This window comes from Molossus molossus, unplaced genomic scaffold (genome assembly GCF_014108415.1).
Source record: "Molossus molossus isolate mMolMol1 unplaced genomic scaffold, mMolMol1.p scaffold_m16_p_3, whole genome shotgun sequence".
Lineage (NCBI taxonomy): Eukaryota > Metazoa > Chordata > Mammalia > Chiroptera > Molossidae > Molossus > Molossus molossus.
Window position 1 is genome coordinate 16,922,388 of NW_023425366.1, and position 12,729 is coordinate 16,935,116.

Sequence of the window (12,729 nt, forward strand, 5' to 3'; positions counted from 1 at the left end):
CTCCACAAATTCTTCTAGAATTAGAAAAATGTGGTTTTAAATAGCTAATCTTATAAACTGACAATAAATAATTGTGTCAAAACACAACTATTTTAACATATTCTGTAGTATGTCCACTTATTTATATAAGGAACTTTACTGAAAGTCTACAATGTATTTATCATGATCTAGATCAACACTCTTCAACAGAACTATAACACAAGCCACAGGTGAAATTTTTCATTTTTTACCACCAAGCTGAAACTTTTTATTTTTTTCTAATGTACAAATAGAATATGACAGTCCACTTTCTATAGTTTCTTAACACTTCAGCACGGAGGATTTCTGAAAGATTCTGTTGTCCTTCATAGTCCAGGTGTCTGATCTCCTGTGAAAGTCCAGCTCCCCTTCTTTCCACCACCGACTGAATTCGTCTTTTCAGAATTCTTGTTCCCTGTTTTCGTTGTTGGCCTCTCTGTGTTGCTGCTTCATCTGAGAGACTTCATCTTCTACTTGCACCATAGTTTGTTCAGTCTTATCATCCCGACCGACCAAGGATACCGAACTTGACTCCTTTTCTCTTCATTGACATCCAGTTCGGAGTTGTGCCTTCTTCCGCTGCCACTTTAATACTTGAGTATGTTTCCTTAGCGTCCGGAGCTCTTTCTGTGCGTGTTCAATCAGATGAATGAGATTTTCATTACACACTTTCCAAGCGTTGCATCCAGCTGTCACATTAGTTCCAGATGCTCAGGTCCAACCACTGATGCTCTAACTGGGCCATAGACTTGTTTACACATTCTTGCCCTGCAGTAATGTCAATTTTCTGACCTGAAGTTCATACCCTTTCATACAGAGCAATTCATTTGGTTGTCAAGCAGCCAGTCTTTCAAATTCAATTCTCATGATGTTGGTTTCCAAAGCAGAATAACCCGGGGCTGTTAGGTTGTTCAGGTGGTTCTTGGTAGGTCAGTATCTGGATGTTTCTTCCTCCACCAGCGCAGCAACTGCACATCACGTGCTTCATAACCTTGGTCAAAACAGACAGCACCTCCACATCCTCGGAGCCTCCGAACCGCGCCCCCATTCCACCGCCGGCTGTGTTTTCTGAATCTGCACAGGTTCAGGCCCATGTCAGGACACCTGCCTATATGACTAAATTTTGCAGTTTTACCCGGCTGGTGTGGCTCAGCTGGCTGAGCATCTCCCATGCACCAGGAGGTCACTGCTTTGATTCCCAGTCTGGGCACATGCCCGGGGTTTGCGTGCTTCTATCTCTCTCTCCCTCTCCCTTCCTCTCTCTCTAAATCAATAAAAACATATTTTAAAAAATTGTAGTTGCCACACTAAGGAAAGTAGAAAAGATACAGGTATGTTTCTTTTTTTTTTTTTTGTAAAATTTACTTAACACAATATAGGTATAATATTATTATTTCAACATAAAATTTGAGTCTGTCATTTTTTACTAAGCCTTCAAAATTCAGTGTGTATTTGACTTATAGTACAAATCAGTTTGGACTACATTTCAAGTGTACGATAGTCCCATGTGGCTAGTGAGCACAGTGTTGGTGGCCCGGGTCTGGATGGTAGGGTACAATAGTAATAACACAGGCATGGTCCTAACGTCAGAGACTTTATAGTCTAGTATGGAAAACAGACTTGAATAATGGGTCCAACTGTAAAATTTTGCACTTCTTACAGTTGTTAAAAGGCATCACATAAAATTAATATTGTTGAATACGTGCCCTGCATTTAATGTATTTCCACTTTACATATATTATAGATTAATGCGTTCTCTGTATGGGTGAGATCATTCTTGGCATTTCTTAGAAACTGCATTCTAAATTAACATTCTTTTGTAGTCTATTGGTATTCTTTTATATTTGTGCTTCCCATTTTTCCTATATCAGTATTACACTGTGAGCTTGAAGTTAAAGAATCATGAGGCAGGAGCATAATAACCCTTTGATGCTGTTATATATTGTTAAAAAATAAAGCAGCTAGGTACAAAATCAAAAAGTGTTGTCAGAGAAAACTTTATTTAGGATGAAAGAAAATTCAATATTTTCCCATGTACTTTCTATAGCTTTACAATTTCTTTAATTTCTGCTGACATGTGTTTTCAAAGGCTTTCTACTAAGGGCTATAGACCTCTGGGTTTCTTACAGAAGTTGTGTATTTCTTTTGAAATCTTGAAATTATACCTAATTTATACATAAAAGCTGGTATGAAGAAAGCACTTAGGCATTGAAATGGGAAGAGTAGCTTTGGCCAGTTTGACTCAGTGGTTGGAGTGTCGGCCCGTGGACCAAAGAATCTCGAGTTTGAATCTGGTCAAGGGCATAAACCTCGGTTTCAGGTCTGTCCCCAACTTTGGTAGGGGTCGTGTGGGAGGTGTCCAATCAATGGTCTCTCTCACATTGGTCTCTCTCTCTCTCTCCCCCCCCCTCTCTTTCTCTCCCTTCCACTTTGTCTGAAGGTAAATGGAAAAAAAAAAATTCTTGGGCGAGGATTAAAAAAATGGTAAGAGCATAGAAAAATAAAAAATATAAAGAGAATAGTTTATACGTGACATAAACTCAGTGTTGTTTAAAGATGTTCCTTAATTGATTCCATGTAGTTCAGGCCTAATTGTGAGTGGAGCTGAAGATAGTTATTTATTTACTGAGTTCAGAAGAATGCCAAAAAGCACAGATGAACCAGAAGTTTAATGTTCACTCATCTAACTAAAAAAATACCTTTTTTCATGTTGCTCCCTAACTAAAATTGCTATAGAAGTTTAGACAGAGAAGATTGTATGGAATAGAAGGGTCAACTCCATGAGAACATCCCTTAGCTGGAATGTGATAACTGGATGGCGCTGGATGTTCTCAGGACAATGTAGGCAGGTCTCTCTCACTTGGAAAAAGAACATAAGTAAAGGGAAGAGAGTTGACATTGAGAAGAGTTGTTGGGAGAATAGAGTAGATGGCTTCAGTTTGAGAAATCAAGTGGAAGTTGTTTTTTTTTTTTTTTTTTTTTTTTAAAGAAAGGATGAGTAATCTAAGGCTAATAACAGAGACTTAGAATCTTAAACTTGATCCAGGAAGTGATATGGTCCCAATGTAGTTTTAAGCCAGGGAAATGGAATAATGAAAATGGCATTTTGGGAAGATTCATAGAGCAGAAGTGACAGGAGTAATGTAAAGTGGCTGAAGGGAAATATCAAGGAGGTTGGGTTGAGTGACCAGATCCAATAATAGATTTGAAGATTTAAAACAAACCTTTTAAAATGGGAGACTCGTGATCTTTTGACAGCATTGGAGATGGAACTGGTAAAAAGGGCAAGCAAGAGAAGGCTGAGGAAAAGAATAGAATAAATGCATAAAGAAATTGATTCAGATGGTAGGTTCTAACAGGATTCCGGGCTCTGGCTTGGAGTGGGATGAGCATAAAAAGAAGGAAAGACGATTCTTCTGCAGAGAGTCTAGCATAAGCCGGGAATATTCTGAACTACAAAGATGAGTTCTCTCAAGTTTCCCTTGTCCAGCACAAAATATAGTGGGGTTACATTATATATTATTTCTAGACCTCTTTCCTCAGACAGAAAGTAAATAGAAAGTTGGTTGAAAAATTACTAACTGAACTATGTGGATTCTTCCATCTCCTTTCTAAAAGCATACATATTTTGCTTTGAATTATGTAGGAAGTTATAAAACAAAACTGGATTTATGTTTTACTTATTTTGACATATGGCTTACATTTTGAAAACTTTGCCCTAAGATGGCAGTGGATACAATTATAATGATAAAATCTGGCCTAGCAAAAGCAAAGCAAAATTACAAAATTAGAGCAGCAACAGACTTTATAAATCATGTAGTTACATGTGTAGGAAAACAATAAATAATTATTGACTATCAAGTACTAAGCCTATTGAGGGCATTGGGTATATACATTCACACCAAAAACCAAAACAAACAAACAATAAACAGAACAAAATAATTATTCTCTACAGTGATTAAACTAATAAATAAATATGTATATATTCATACATTTTGAAAAGTGATTGTTATATATTGAATTGTATCTTCCCCAAATTCATATGTTAAAGTCCTAATGCCCAGTACTTCAAAATGTGATCTTATTTGGAAATAGGTTTGTTGAAGATGTAAATAGCTAATTTAAGATGAGGGCACAATGGAGTAAGGTGCACCCTTAATCCAATATAACTGCTATCCCTATTAAAGGGGACATTTGGATATAAATGTGAGCACTAGGAGAAACACGATGTGAAGATGAAGGCCTGGTGATATTTAGATAAACCAGAAATGCGAAAGATTGCTAGCAAACCACCAGAAGCTAGAAGAAAGGCATGGAACAGATTCTTCTTCACAGATCTCAGATCTCGGAAGGATCCAACTCTGCTGACACCTTGACCTCAGACTCCTCGTCTCCAGGACTGTGGGACAATACATTTTGTTGTGTTAGTCACCCCATTTGTGGTATTTTGTTATAGCTGCTCAAGCAAAATAATGGAGTGCTATAAAGGAGACCCACTGTGGGGATGGAGGCTTATTTGAGATTGGAGACCTCTTTGAAGAACTCACTTTTTATCTAATACCTGAAGGATGAGAATGAGCCAGCCATGTGCAGTGTTGGAGGAAGAGTGATCTGGGCAGAAACAAATAGTATGTGCAAATGCCTTCAAGTAGGAAGGAACTTGGCTTAAGTATAGAGAAAAGACCAGTGTAGCCGGAGCACAGCCAATGAAGGGAGAGGGGCACTAGATGAGACTAGATAGACCTTGGTTAGGAATTTGAATTTTATTCTAAGAGCAATAAGAAGACTTTCATGGGCTTAAACCAAGTGTGATATGATCCAATTAACATTTTAAAATAAATTCTAACTACAGGTACTATGCAGGGAATGGCATAGAGAGGGATGTGGAAAACACATGATGAGGATTAGTGACACAGTGGAAAGAGCACAGAAGACATATCCAGAAGGCTGGGGATTGACTCTAAGCCTTCCCACTTATTGATTTAATTGTGCCTCAGAAAATGAATTTATAGTGTCTAAGATACCTATTAGTTTAAAAAGTTGACACTTCTGGGTACATAGCCTGATAATAATCTTGTACATGTGTACAAGGAGCTATATATAAGCATCCTCACTAAAAACATTGTTTCAGACAGCAAACTTAAAGGGATTTAAGCATCCACCACAAGAAAGAAAAAAAAATATCATATTTATATGATAGGATGCTATTTAACTTTCTAAAAATATGAAGTAGATCGATGTGTATATATAAAAATCACAAGTATAGAATGTTGAATGCCAGAAACAAGTAGCTCTTAGAATTATACTTGCAATAATTTACCTTTTGTGGAAGCACATGTATGTAACAATACTAAAAATAGACAGAAACCTGCAGTCCTGGTTAATTATTGGAATGGGGAAGAAAACAAGACTAGTAACGGGCTATAGGCATAGCTCCATGTTCATGTTCTATATATTACATTTGAACTCCATATAACGGGGTTAAAAGGAGTCTGTTACATTATTTTTTACATATTGATACAAAATGAACCTGATGACTCCATGAGTATGTTAAAATCAATTATTTTCATTTTTATCATAGAGAATAAAAGTCTCATTTCAATAAAATATATATTTTAATATCACATTCTTACTTTCTTAAGATTTGAGAAACCGTTGTACACCTCACACAACATTCTTTTCATTGTTCCTTTTTAAGTGCACGCTTACGTTTTACGTCACAAACTATGAAGTGGGTTTAGACACCATCACATTCCTGTCTGCTTCAGGTGGCAGCTTTCTAAAGGAGGCACTGCAAGTCCCATTGTACAAACAACGAGCTTGCCGCTCCTGGAAGTCAAAACACCCGCATCACACAGCTGGTAAATAGAAGAGATCAAGGTAGAAGCCCCCTTGTTTTCCTCAGCCCTCACTGAAACACACTTGCAGGCGGAAAACCCTGCAGAAGCTCCACTTATCTCTATCTCTCATGATTCCTTAAAATTCTTTTCCGTCGAGTTAATACATAGTTCAAATATACTGAACACAGCATTCACATATTTTGCAATTAAATGCTATAAAAATTCTGGAAATACACTGTAGTCGATGAAGGAAAGTAACATTAGGGACTTCGTCTTGTTAATGGAATTATTCTTGTTAATCAGAGAAAAGCTATTTTCCATGTTATGCTCTGGTTCTTTTTTTCTGGGTATCTTATAGCTAGGACAGTTTTGTTCCTCTTTTTGTAAACTGAATAGTGTGTTGTTATTTTTTATGTTAAGATGGACCAGGAATTTTGCCGTATTTGGACCAGAAACAGAAGTGTTTCACTATTATGGAATGTAACACTTCACTGGTTCAATTTCTAAAAGGGAAAAAAACTATAAGACAACTTCAAGGAAAAAAACGACCGCAGATATACTTCACAAGAGGCTTACAAATGTTTCTTTACAGTCATTTGAGTGTTTGTTTCTCCCTTTCTTGTCTTTTCAGTCTATTGTCCCTGGTCCTCATCTTACAGTTTTTGTTACACTTGACTGATAAGCTCAAAGCATGAAAAGCTGTTGTTTTCAATCTTTATTAATGTTTTCCAACTCATTTCCCTGTTTGCCTGCTGACAACCTGCCAAAATCACCCTCTGGTGGATTGTAAAAAGATGGGGGTAGCAGTCAGGGGACCCAAAGTGTGTTGCAGATAATTAGTAGATGAGATCTTTGTCACAGCGGATATTTGGCGGCCACACGTGTCTATTTTTAAGCGTGTGTCACACAGTGTGTACTCATTGTCTGCTTTAGTGTGAAGAGCCCACCTCCACACTGTACAGAATGCAGCGGAGTCCAATGAGATCTTCATCACTCTTGCCATTTTGTACTGTCCCTGGTTTACGCAGGAGCTGTACATACTTGGGGAATAGTTCAAACCACCCTGGGCATTTAAACAGCTTTAAAAAGGGAGCTACCTATTTTGCTTCTTACTGAAGTGATCCAACCACCACCACCTTCTTTGTTTTCCAGTAAAAGCAGGAAACAAAAATCTCCTTAGATGATCACAGTTGTTTCCATGCTAATTAGTTCAGATAAAGTTGATTGACAAGAATAGGGGGTCAGGAGATTAGATTTGAATGGCACAAATAGAAAACCTTTTCCGGTGTAAGATAAGAAGTGATAAATGGAGGCAAAAAGAAGAAATTAGACTTTAGGATGATGAAAATGCCAGGGTTATCAGTGGGCTTTCATCAGAATTGATTGCAGAATAGAATGAATTATTGTCTAGTATTTTATGTTTAAAATATTAATGATTCAGACTCTATGTGCACATGTAGGGTGTGTGTGTGTGTGTGTGTGTGTGTGTGTGTGTGTGTGTATTTGATTCTTCCCTTACTTCCTCATGTGCCAAGCTGTGTTTCAGTATGGAAGGACATTGATCAGTTTATAAGGGTCAATGATCTCAAGGTATGGCGATTACATAGTCATGATATAATGGATTAGTTACTATAACATTATAACCAGAAATTACTTATTCTTAAAAGAGTAATAACACCAAAACCAGTCTTAAAGTCTGAAAAGCAGCGGAAAAGGTCATGATTCCTCATATAACTGAGATGGTTAACTTGGAGAAGTCATACAAACTTTAAAAGTTATAGATTCTTTATAGGTAAAATGTGCACACAAAACGAGCTGTGAATTGATGCAGGTAAAACCCACTTTAAAATTCTTAGATGTTTTACAAGTATAAGGCATTATTAAAATAATAATCTAGCTTCTTTCTTAAGTGAGCATTCATTCATTATTCGGAAATTAACAGGTGCCTACTATATTTCAAGTGTGTATTCTTCTAGGTACTGAAAATAGAGCAGCAGACAAAACAGTGGGTGATTCTTGCCTCCATAGATCTTAAGCTTTAGTGAATTAAAATAGCAATAATAGGAGACAATTATAATATTAATTGGTGATAAGCACTATAAAGTAAAATAGGACAAAGATCATGTTTTAAATATAAATTATCTGTAGGAAACTTGAAGGAGATGATGATCAAAGCAGTGAGTGAGGGCCAACATGTGTACTGAAATGCTGGTTTAAAGAAATGTTCATGCTAAAATGAATGATCTTCCACTACTCAATCAAAGCCACGCGTGTCACTTATCAATATCGCGTAGAAAATTCAGTGGTTTGGCACTTAAAACTTTTACCTACCCCCTGCTCTTATATTTGGAATGAAAATTTTAAAGCTAATGCCCCCTGTCTCTCCATTTTTTCGACATGCACACAAAATTATTAATCCACAGAATATGAAGTATTTATTTTACGTAAGGTCATGTGAGTACAATGTAATAAAATTAATTTGATGACATAGGCCAATTATTTTAGAAGAAATCCCATACCAAATAATGCTGTGCACTTGAAAGTTAAACAATAATGTTGGCAGGGAAAACACATTTGCAGTATACTTCTCTTAAATACACTAAAACAAATTGTAATAGCTTCTTGTAATTAAAAAAAATGTTGAATTAGCATCTCTACATACAAAATGAATGTACCCTTTCTTAGCACAGATGACTTAGAAAAGAGGTCTAGAGGCAAAAGCTTAAGTGCTAACATTTCATCAGGGAGGGAATTCCCTAATGCCCTAATTCTGGGTGGGTGGGGGAATTCCCAATTTTATTGGGGAGAGAGGGAAGGAAGGAGTACATATTCATCTGACCTCCAGGTGATCCAGGTGTCTGGGTGCAGCATAGATCCAATGACTCTCATCTTTCAGTGGCAAGAGGTAAGGCCTGAGGTTGGAGGCTAGAGTTGTGTGCTAGGAAGAAGGGGCTGTCTGATGAGGACCTGGGATCACTTACTATCTTATATTTGGCCTACTGAGCAGATGGAGCACAACATAAACATGTGCCCACAGAATATTGATAGGCTGAATAAAGTTCCCTTTGCTAAAAGTCTTAACTATCTCCTCCATGCCCTACAAAACTGTGACAGTTGTCAGGTAATTACGGGGGTGAGGGCAGGTGGTTTCAGTAACATCCAGTCAAAACTATGGCCCACTCACCCTGGCTAGTGTCTCAGCTGGTTGAAGCGGCATCCCGTACACCAAAAGGTTGCAAGTTCTATCCCTGGTTGAGGAGCATTTGGGAGGCAACTGAAAGATGTTTCTGTCTCGTTTTCTCTCTCACATTGATGGTTCTTTCTGTCTCTCAATCTTTTTCTAAAAAATAAAAAAAATAAAAAATATATCCTGGGATGAGGATTAAAAAGAACAACTATGGCCTAGTTAATCCAGGAGGATCAGGAGCTTGTCTGGGACCTAGTTCTTATTGTCAGCTATTAAATTATAAGGAAGAAAAGCTTCAACCGTATTGAAAATCTATAAAATACAAATTAAAGCCAAAAGATAAAGTTGTCTTTTAAAAAAATCTTCCAAAATGATTAAAATAAAACAGATCAATATACCGTATTATATTTTTGTTATATATGAAGGGTGAATTTTCCTATAATGTTAATGATTTTATTAGCCGATTCAACTTTTATAGAAACATATTCTATTGTTTAAGATGATTCATTATTACAAATGACAGGAATTCTTTCTCCTCAACAGAAATGCACAGTCATATACACAGAAAAGCAACCATTGTGGATTACTTTAAGTCCCATGCTTTTCAGAAGAGAGTAGCACAATATGTGGGGAAAATATAGTGTAACTTAACTCAGCAGTTGTTGGTTCCCAGGTTCCTAACAAGATTACACATACACTCATAGAGCGATACATGAAGAGCTGGGCCCTTGCAGGTTGAGAAATCCCATTTATTTAATGCATAGTTCTTTCATACCAGATGTAGGCAAACTGCAGCTGCAGACTAAATCTGGACCACTGTCTGTGTTATAAATAAAGTTTTATTGAAACACATCTACTCTCACTCATTTAACATATTGTCTATGGTTGCTTTCCAAAGTTGAGAAACTGCAACAGAGACCTCATGTGGCCTGTCTAAAATGTTTATTTTATGGCCCTTTAAAGAGAAAAATTTTCCAACTCTGTTTTATATTATTGGCTTGCATTAAAATTCATGAAGACTTTATAGTCACAAATAATATACACCTTTACAAAGAGTATTCACAGACATTTAAAGCAAACCTGGTCTTCAAGCCAGATTTAGCATTAACAAAGCCCCATCCCTGTTATAATGACTCAAATTTTCCAAAATTATATCCACCCAGACAACTCATTTCTACACAGTGAACCCTCTGACTCTAATTTAATAACTGTTTATATAAGGTCATCTTAACTAAAGACCAACCAAATATCTAATATATGTATATGATGGCAAAATATGTAAAATACCCTTTGTTATAGCAAATTCATCTCTACAAATTAATGCTAAAGACATTTATGTACAATTTTTCTATAAGGTTGTTTATTCATTTAACATTTATATCAGAGACATGAGAACAGTTCTACATGTTTAAAGATTGGTAAATAAATTCTACCATTATGTTGTAATTATTATAAATTATATACTGACTGAAATGGCAGAATAGTTTACTATGAGTATGTAGAAGAATGTAGAGAAAATCAAATTTTTCAAAACTATATATGTATATAATAGAGTAAGATTTTGAAATATAAATATAATTTATCTTTTTTCATTCTTGGTAGCTATATTATAATTCCTACTCCCCTTCCACCATTAAGACCAAGCTACAGGCTGAATACATATTGCTCCAAGGAGAGAAATATAGAAGCATCATACAAAAGTGATCAATTCTTACTTTAACTTTCAAAATAGAGTTTTAAAATGTAATTGCCAAAGCAATAGTCTACAAACAAAAGCACATTTGCATGCAAATCTAGAGTGTTAAAGTGTTAAGGTAGAACATTTTTTTATAAGTTTTCCCATGAGTCCTTGGGTTGGAAGATTATTAGCCAGAGCCTTGAGGACTCCAGCCTGAGAAAATCACAGACTAGGGATGGATGCATAGTAGGACATAATTAAAATTGTGATACTCCACACTGAGTGAAATTAACTGCTGCAAGTACTTTTCATGTATTAACTTGTTGAATTCAAGTGAAGTAGGTGCTATGTTATCATTGCTATTTTATAAATGAAGAAACTGAGGCACAGGTAGGTTACATAATTTAAACAAGTTTATACACACCTGGTAAGTAGTGGAGCTGATATTTTAATTCAGGTGATTTGGCTACAGAGAACATGGTATTCACTTCTATGCAATATGGCTTGGTGGGGTTGGTGGGTTGGAAGATGGACGTTTTGTAACCTTGTATTAATGCACTCTCAACCTCGTGTTAATGCATTCTCAGAAACCTGGCCTGCCCAGATGCATTGAGTGCTTTATTTGCATGTGATTAAAGGTTTGCTGCCTTTTGGCTTCAAAGTCTTTTCCCATAAAAAGCAAGAGACAAAGGTAGGGTGTGTGGTTGCTGAGACGCCATCTCAAGGAAATAATTTACATAAATCCACTTGTAACCTGGGGGTACCAATCTGCAAATAAATGGGACTGCATCCAAAGATCTAGAGCATTTGCTCCCTTGCAAAGCTCCCCCTCACTCCAAGCAGCCTGTGCTTGTAGTTTTATTGCATTGCACTGATCCTGGCAGGCTGAGAGAAGGCATGGCTTCTCTAAGATATAATCACATTTGTCCTGCAGTGAAAATGATTTAGCCAGTTGAAGAGTAGGAGAAGGAAAAGAATAAGAATCAGAAAGGAGATCAAAAGAGACAATATAGATTCATATAAGTGATTGAATTCTAGTTCTGCCTCCTCCTGGGTTAGAACCATGCTATAGACTACATATTTGTGTCTTCAAACAATCTATATGTTGAAACCCTAAACCCTGAAGTTATGGTGTTGGAGATGGGACTTTTCAGGAGGTAATTAGATCATGAGGATAAAGCCTTTATGATGTGATTAATGATTTTAAAAGGAGAGACAGGAGAAAGCTTGCTTCCTATTTCTCTGCTCTCTGCCAAAGGGAGAACACAACAAGAAGATGGCCACTGTGAAGCAAGAAATCACTCACCAGAACGCAAACACCCTGGCATCCTGACTTTGGAGTTTCCAGACTCTAGAACTGTGAGAAATACATTTATGTTGTTTAAGCCATCCAGTCTGTAGTAATTTGCATTAGCAGCCTAAAATGAGTAAGACAAACCCTAAGGACATGGGTATAGTGGGGCATATAAATCTCTTTTCAAATGGAGGAAGTCTAGAAGAAAATCCAAGGAATAAAAATTACTTATACCTATAAGACCATATATTTCCATTTCCCTGGATAGTTCTGGTGTTCACCTATTATTATCCTACTCTAAATATCAATAGCATTCCTTTTCATTCTCAAAAGCATCCCAACTTAGAGAATAACTTTATGGTCACCCTATTTATACATCAATTACTACCTGGAACTTCAATAGGAGGTTGACCCAAAGAGCACCTTCCTCCAACACTAGCAGAGTAAGCTGCACAAGCTGAGACACAGGAGAAACTACCATGTGTTGTCTGTGACCAGAGAACATTAGCAGCAGAACAAGAACAGACACACACACAAATGCCATGTCTGCTGAGACATCGCGTCTAAGGGCCAAGTCTATGTGAAAGTTGGGGCCTTCCCAGCATGCCATCTGCCTTAGTTCTCTTGAGATGCTCTAACAAAACACTAGAGACTGAGTGACTTAGAAACAACATAAATGTATTTCTCACAACCTGGAGTCTGGAAGTCTATG

General features: G+C 36.8%; 1 pseudogene; it reads right to left on the minus strand.

The window, feature by feature from the left end:
• Positions 1-417: 417 nt before the first annotated feature.
• On the minus strand, positions 418-1,112 carry LOC118641569 (annotated as a pseudogene).
• Positions 1,113-12,729: the final 11,617 nt, after the last annotated feature.